Genomic DNA, 8,392 nt, shown 5'->3' with positions numbered 1-8,392 from the left:
CAAGACTTGGATTGAATCTCCAAAATCCTGTCAACATTCTCCAGATATCAGCATAAGTCATATCTCTGCCAGGATGATGTGGAGTGGTGTCCCGTGGTGGAAAACCAAACCAATTATGAAGTTCAGGATATCCAAAAGTGAATATCTTCCCTTCACAACGAAAATTGAGACGAACACGCCTCTTATTGATGAACCGAATAGTAGATAAAAACTCTAATACCCAGTTTTCAATAATAGGAAACTTAATTGAGGCAAACTTGGCCCATCCTAAGTTTGTCAGATAGCGATTCATGTCATCGCTTATCCCGAGTTCTTCGTTCAGGAACTCATATACAGCATTCCACAAAACTGTGCATATCTAAACTATAAATAATGTTTCCCCTCATCATGATTGTAGATTGGAAACCATGCTCCATAGCGTGAAGAAATGTCAACACGCTTGCTATGAGCAGAGGTGTTCTTCCTAACATTTTTCAGAAATTTGGTCATGTTTGTGAAATAAGATTGTGTCTGTAGGATTTAAGAATTGAAGAAAGAAATTCAGAATTCTGAAAGATGAAATGAAAATGGAATAATTCTGAGCCTACAGGAATACACAAGATACAGAAGTGAAAGGTTGTGTCTGTTTAAAAATAAAAGATGTCAAAATGATACCTCTATGATTTAACTGACAGAATTTTTGAAATCATATGTCTGAAATCCCTTACAGTTATTTCAAATTGAAAAAGACAGAAAATCTCAACTGAGATTTCCGGAATCTCAACTGAGATTTCCAAATCCTGAAACATGGAAAATCTCAACTGAGATTTTTGCATTTTGTAATTCCTCAAGATCACTTAACACTTAATGAAATCATTTTCAAAACATGACTAGATTAAAATTTTAATGTTGACAAACTTATTTGTACACAAAATAAAAATGAAAATAAAAACAAAAATAAGAATATATAAATTAAAAAGAAAAATAAAAATTATGAACATAAGATAAGAAAAACTACAAATTAAAAATATGAAAACTAAATAAATTAATTTTCATAGAACAAAAGACATCTTATTGAAAATTATGCGTGTCATGAATATCGATAGAGAATTGTAAAATCTCAGTTGAGAATTAAAAATTCTCAGTAAGTTCAAAAACGTCAAATAAAGATCACTGTAGAGATTTGTTTATAAATCTCTATACAATCAGAAAATTAAATAATATGTGATTTTAATTCAATTGAGATTTCTTTAAATCTAAAGACGCTTTCCTCATTAAGTACAAATATTTAAGATACATATCATATGTTCAATATCTTTCAATGATCACAAAATTTTTATTTCTAATCTAACCATTATTACTAAACTAAAAATGAATATATAATTTTAACTAAAAATGAAAAGGTAAAGATTAAAATACAAAAACTAAAAAGAACTAAAAAAAAAATGTGATAAACCTTAAGAATTCTCAAGGAGAATCAAAATTATGGACAAAATTAATTACCTGGACCGATTTAAAATAATGGTCCTGTCCATTCTAACTTACCTGGGAATAGATGTGTGTTTTTTTTTAATCATTTTTTTTAGCTTTTTCTCAATTTAAGGATCTACTGATTTCGGTTGAATGTCCGAACTTCTGGTTCTGGCCTCGAACAAAAACTACGCACATTAACTGAAACTTTCAAAACAATATTAAAAGTATACAATTCCTTCCTGGCGGATAAGGTAATTTCAAAGACTGTATTCCTTATTCCTACTTCCTGATATATCTGTCTGAGAAAAATTTCCATGGTGATTTCTTAGAGAGATAAATGTAGGTGTTTAAGGAAATGGTATGATAAAAGAAGAAATTATTTGGATGTAATGTAGGATTTGAATAATTTTTTACAAAGAGAAATGATGTTTTGGTGAAGGGATAGTGTATAGAAAAGAGGTAAATGTGTTTTGGAAAGAGGTAAATTTTCTGGAAAAATCATCTGTCACGTCTGACATCCTGTTTCATAAAATTTTCTTTTCCTTCTGATGTATCTGCTGGCCAAATTTCTTTTCTGTAGACTCCTTCTGTGAATTTATATTGATGATCAAATCTCCAGTTTATCTTTTGAGAAACTCGGATTTTTTTTATCTGCAAACATCTAAATGCAAACGTTAAATAACAACGAGGATTTAGTCCTAGTGACCATCCTCAATAAATAAATAAAACTATAAAGATAAATAAATATATTGTTAACCAAGGCTCGGAATAAAACACGAAAAATAAATTTTTGTTAAAAATTTGGCGTTCCTCGGCAACGGCGCCAAAAACTTGTTGAGCGATTTCCGCAAGTGCACGGTATACGCTTGTAGTAATAAAAGATATCGAACCCACAGGGAACGCTTTTTAACTAAAACTTTATTTAATTCGGTTTAATCACGTGTTTAGGTTTAATAAAAGAAATACGTTTAGTTGATTGAATAGGTTTTGGTAAATTAGGGTTAGATAGAAAGATTATATCGAGTTTAGAGAACAATTCCGTTTTGGAATTTTGATTACAAAACAGATATTTCCGTAATTGGAATAAAATAGATTTTATTTTCATAAAGCAAAGTAAACAACTTTAACTTTGTGAGATTATGGACATGTAACAATATAGTAATTTACTCAATTAAATGGCTTCGAACCATAGAAATCCCTCTAGCGTAGAGATGATTCCTACCTTAATCAAACTAGTGTTTTACTTCTGATAAGCCGCGATCAGCGATCATGTCATCCATAAAAACTAAATTTGTTAAGTGTTCAACAAAGTTCTTATAAGAATAAGGTGGAATAGAACGTTTTAATAAAAACACCAATATATCATTTTGAAAATCATTTTGTCAGAACAATATCAAAATAACAACAGTAAGAATATATTGAATAAAGAAGGTATATCATTAATGAAATGTGAATTTTCACAAGTTAACAGAGAAGTAGAAACTTGGATAGCATTGTAACGAAGACTTTGAGATCCGGGTCGTCAATCTTTCTCTCAAACTCCGTAGGCTCGTCAAACCATATGCGCTTCAGCCGTCAATTCTTCTCGATGGATCTTTGGAATAGAGACTGGTCTCGTCCACTATCAGAATGAAAACTAAACTAATACTGTGGTTATAACTAATCTAAATACAATTCGTGTACAACACGATTGCTTACAGAAATGAAATCTAACTTTCTGATTCTTTTCTGAATCAGAAACTCAACATAACAACTTTCTTCTCTAATTTCTTTAACTTTTCCAACCTCACCAACTCTGAAATGAATCACTTATTTATAGTTGTTGAAGGGTTGTAAATGATGGGTCGTGTCTGCTGGTGAAGGGTTGCTTTTATCCGAACGAACAGACGCGTTTTTCCGATTTTAACATGTGTTTTGTGTGCAGGAAGACTTGCTGTCGCGACTGAGATTCTGAAAATCTCAGTCGCGATAGGGGGTATAGGGGCGAGCTTGAATACGTTGTTTTCCCCCGGTCTGGCCTCCGTAAGTCGCGACTGAGATTTTGAGAATCTCAGTCGCGACAGAGAGTTTTCCTCCCTGGCGTTCGACTGTTTTTCGTCCTCCTCGAGCGTTCTTTTGACTGATATGCATTCTCGATACGTTTTTTAGGTTTTTCCTCCATTTTAGCTCCGTTTTAGCTCTGTTTTAGCTCCTATTTGGATTTAACCAAATATTTAGGTACCTTGCATCAAAGAAGTAAATAAAGACGTAAAAGTATTCCAAATGAATATAATTAACACGATTTCAATGTAAATTTAACGTATTTATGTATGATATTTTAGGTATATTTTGGGCTTAACACCTACATTGCACAAACAAGAATCCAACAGTCCATTGCTATGACACTTCACATAAGCCTTCAAATTTCGCCCGAATTTTCTCGACTCGTGGAAGAGAATAAGTAAAATCTAACTGAATTAAGATGATTCAAACACAAACTACACCTTAATAATTGTCTTATGACAACCATTAATTCGATAGATCAGATCTGTGCTACTTCACATGAGTGTCGAACTTCAAATATTGACTACGAACTCCCCACCCCCTTAAAGGGATTGAATCTCGTATAATTTCATCGCCTACAACCGTAGAAGAGTATGCATTCACATGCATTAGCAATCTCAGTTCGCTTTTGCTATTTTCGTACTCCCACACGCTGGGTAAAAGTCTTGCAACAATGGCCCTGTAAACCACGGGCTTTTAATCAAACCGAAAAGCATCATAAAATATTTTCGAAAAAGCATCGCAAAATTTTCGTCTGTCGCCTTGTAGGAGAAATTTAGGATCTTTAGCATCGATAGCCCACATAACAAAGGACTCGCTTAGCATGCTCGCACCATGAAGAACTTGTTTAGTTAAAGCTCGCTTATGTACCTCGCAAAGAGCTTACTTAGTTATGGCTCTACCGACCACTTCGCAAGGACTTTGCTTAGTTTAGGCTCTGATACCAAATGTCACGCAGCTAGGTTTGAACGAGGCCAAAACATTGTGCGGCGCCGAGACTTTTCATAAGTCTTGGTCAGCCAACTCCTACCAAAAGGTTATATTCTCTTTAAGCGTCTCGTCAATACGTCTGTCCGTATTTCGTCCCGGAGGGTCTAGGTCTCCTTGTATATAAACCTCGCCCTAAAAGGGCAACGCACTATGGGCTATCTTTGAGCCCATAGTGTCCATGGAGTTCCACCCTATGGAGACATTCGCCTCCTTTCACGAAGGTCGAATGTCTGGCTCCTAATGGAGACCAAACGTTATAGTCCATGTCCCCTGTAGTGTTCCTTATACCAACTTGTCTCCACCATTAGTGTATATTGATATGTTCCATTTATCACTCCTTGTCGAAGCCTCCTCGTAGCCTTGGCAATGCTTGGAGCTGAGTTTGCCTATGGCCAAACTCCCCCCTTACACTTAGCACCCTCAATGGCCATATTGTATACATCACTATCATTTCCTAAAATCTTCAAGTCTTTCAAACTGTATAATTGTTGGTAACTCTTCCAATAATATCTCTAAGTTCCCTAACAGCCTATGGATTTCAACCGATTGTCAGTTGATATATGCGACAAGGTGTCCTAATGAGCGTCAATCCATATATATTATTTCCATCCTAATAATTACATTCACCAAGATCCCCATCATAATAGATAACGACATCGAAATGTCCATCCTCTGGATCTGCATAAACATACACACTAGACGCATAATTAAAATAATCATTATTGTAAAACTCCCCAAATCATACATCATTTATGTAATATTCATCTATTAACAAAGAAAACCAACACTAATAAAAACAGAGTGCCATATATAATAAAAAAATCCATACTTTCACAAAAATAGAGTGCCAATAATATCTTAAAAACCAAGAGCCCATAACAGCGTGTCATCTTCAATAGAAAAATCCATACTTTCCCAAAACACCAAAACGAACCAATATAAAAAAACATAAAACTATTGGTTCATAAAACGACACTTCTAATATTTTTAAACTAAACACTAAACGACAAACTTTACCTTTACAATCAACATTTTTAAAGAGGGAAAAGACAATGACTCACATTCCATTGCTTGCGAAAAGTGGTCCACAGTCTGATCGCATGAGACAAAGTTATTGTTCAATCCATCTCTAGTTATTGACAAAATAAAGCTAAAAAATAATCAACAAAAATGTTCTGTTAAAGCGTTAGTACAAAAACAAAGACGACGACACAGGAACAGAGAGTTTATCTTTTGTTTTATTGAAGAGAGAAAAATAGAGACGACATCATTTTTTCTTCTTTTGTTCCTTGGTTTCATTTTTCAGTAATCTTCAATTTGCTATCTTCAGTTAGTTTTGCTTAGGGTTTTTAGAAGGTTGATATGTGATAGCGCGGCGCCTAGTGTGAGCTTTTCTTACGACGATTAAATGTGTATTGCGGTGAATGTGCTATGAATATGGATGTGATCTTTTAAATGTTCTTAGCTCTACTAGACACTACGACTACTTAGAGGAAAGTGTACCCCGTCGTACCAAGTAATAATCTGGTTAAGACCGGGTATCGAATCCACGGGATTTATAATTACAAGTATTAGACGACTCGGTTTCGTATGTTATTTAAGCGGCGATTACTTTGGGGGTGAAGTAAGACACAACTACACACTATCCTAACTATTGGCGACTCCGACTTGTGTAGCTAAAACCCTATGAAGTGGGATGAATATCGATAAGTTATAACCACGATAAATAATGACTCTAAATGTTTACGGATAATAATTTACTCTTGCAACGACGACTAAGTATAGTAGGACCGACTCGTGAAGCACTTAGACTACGTAATTCCTAGTCAAGGCGTGTCTAATATGGGGGAATTATAAACTAGGGCCCATAAGTTCCGTGGCTTGTCAATTCCTACGGTTTCCGGTTTGTCACTTCCGGTAAGGCAACACCTATATAACTCCCTAAAGATAGCCCGAATGGCGTCGGAAATCGCGTTCTCCTACACAATAGCCAATTATCAATATCAAAACAAGTAGCAAATACTAGCACGTAAAGGGAAATAGAGATTATAAATCATGAAATTATAAATATGAAATGTATATAAATGGGATACAACCAAGCCTAGTACATAGGAAGAGTACAAGCTAATTAGCATGTAAAAGGGGAGAATCCGCCCTTGAAACTAGCTAACTGGACTCAAAGTCGTCTCCTAGGTCGTGGAGGTGGAACTCTCGAGCTTGGTGACGAATGGTGGAGCAGAACTTCGATGGAATGCCGGAACAACCGAACAAGCTCTCGAGGTGGAGAGTTTAGCTACAAAAACTGAATCTATACTACAACAAATAACAAAACAAGTATAATAGCTCTCTACTGTGTAATTATTTCTTGATTAGTGTTTAAATGAAGTTCAAGAGCTTCCTATTTATAGACATCAAGCAAGGACAAGCTTGTAATTTCACAAAGTACAAGTATGGAGCAACATTATTTGGTGCAGAAACCGCATGATACGCCCCGCGTAAAGTGGTCTACGCCCCGCGTAAGTGCCCATTCCATCACAAATCTTCTGCATGTGGACCAATTCCGTGTCTAATTGTCTCAAACACGCCCTGCGTAAAGGATTGTACGCCCCGCGTGTTTGAGTCTCTGAAGTTTTATTGCTTGAATTGGAGCTTTTACACCGTTCGTAGCTGAAGTACGCCTCGCGTAAATGAGTCTCTGATCTTTTTACGTTGAAGAACTACCTTTTACGCCCCGCGTATATGGTGATACGCCCCGCGTATGGAGAGTTGACTCCGGGAGACAATGCAGTCTGACTTTCAGGATTAGGCCAATTATTTCCGACATGTGTCATATGCCCCGCGTAGGGTGGCATACGCCCCGCGTAGGGTGGCATACCCCCCGCGTATGCTGAGTCAGTTCCACATGGCGTCTGCGGATAAGGCAATCATTATCGACACCATGTTTCACGCCCCGCGTAAGGGATGATACGCCCCGCGTATGGAGTGGATTTTTGCTCCTTTCTCGTACCTGAAATACAAATCTTGAGAGCCGAGTTAGCTTGATGTTTTTATTTCCTAAACTAATAAAAAACGAGGAAAATTAACTGAAAGTACGAGATTTATTTTTATTTCTTTATTTTATCAAAACACTTTATTTTTGTAATTAAACTTATTTATTTTATCCAAAATCAACCCGTAAATCACGCTAAAAGATAGGGGTAAAATACCCTTATCAAACCTCCTCGGACTTTAAAGTTTTACTTGTCCTCAAGTAAAAGAAATCGAAAGACAAGGGGCTGAGAAAATTAAAAAACAAACCGACGGTTGGTTTTGCCAAGTGCGTGATTTCGAAGTTATGGTTTTGTGCAAAGGTTTCGGTAAGTACCTACACAAACAATTGAGTACGGAACTTGTTTGAAACCTCCATGATCAAGATTTAATAGGCAATATTAACGGGGGCTGGTTATCTTTTGAGAACCCGATAGTACCTCACCAAGGGATTTCGCTCTTACGCTCAATTTTAGGTGGGTCGGTGTTTTAGCGCTCTTCTTTGCACTTACTCGAGATCATGTTGAATTTGCACTTTTATCCGAGTTTTTCCTCCTAAAATATGGTTAGGCAATATTAAAAATGAACCCGGAGGGGGGTTGCAATGTGGGTGGCTTCTTTAGTGGTTAGTTTAAAGAGACTCGAGTTCAAAAATACCGTTTTGTGATTGCACCATATCATTGTTTATTTTGGCCTTGGCGAATTATACTTCAAGATTGCTCGGGTGGAGCTTGAGAATGCCTTTTTATTTTTATTATATCCTTTGTTTTGATAGAGGCACAAAAAACAAAATTTTGAAGGCTTATGGTGCTCGTTTGTTAAGGCTGTGACTTTTTTCGGGTAATTCGGGTGCAACTTGATCATGTCGGTAATTGAACAA

This window comes from Euphorbia lathyris, chromosome 8 (assembly GCF_963576675.1).
Source record: "Euphorbia lathyris chromosome 8, ddEupLath1.1, whole genome shotgun sequence".
Classification (NCBI taxonomy): domain Eukaryota; kingdom Viridiplantae; phylum Streptophyta; class Magnoliopsida; order Malpighiales; family Euphorbiaceae; genus Euphorbia; species Euphorbia lathyris.
Note: the sequence above shows the minus strand (reverse complement) of the source record.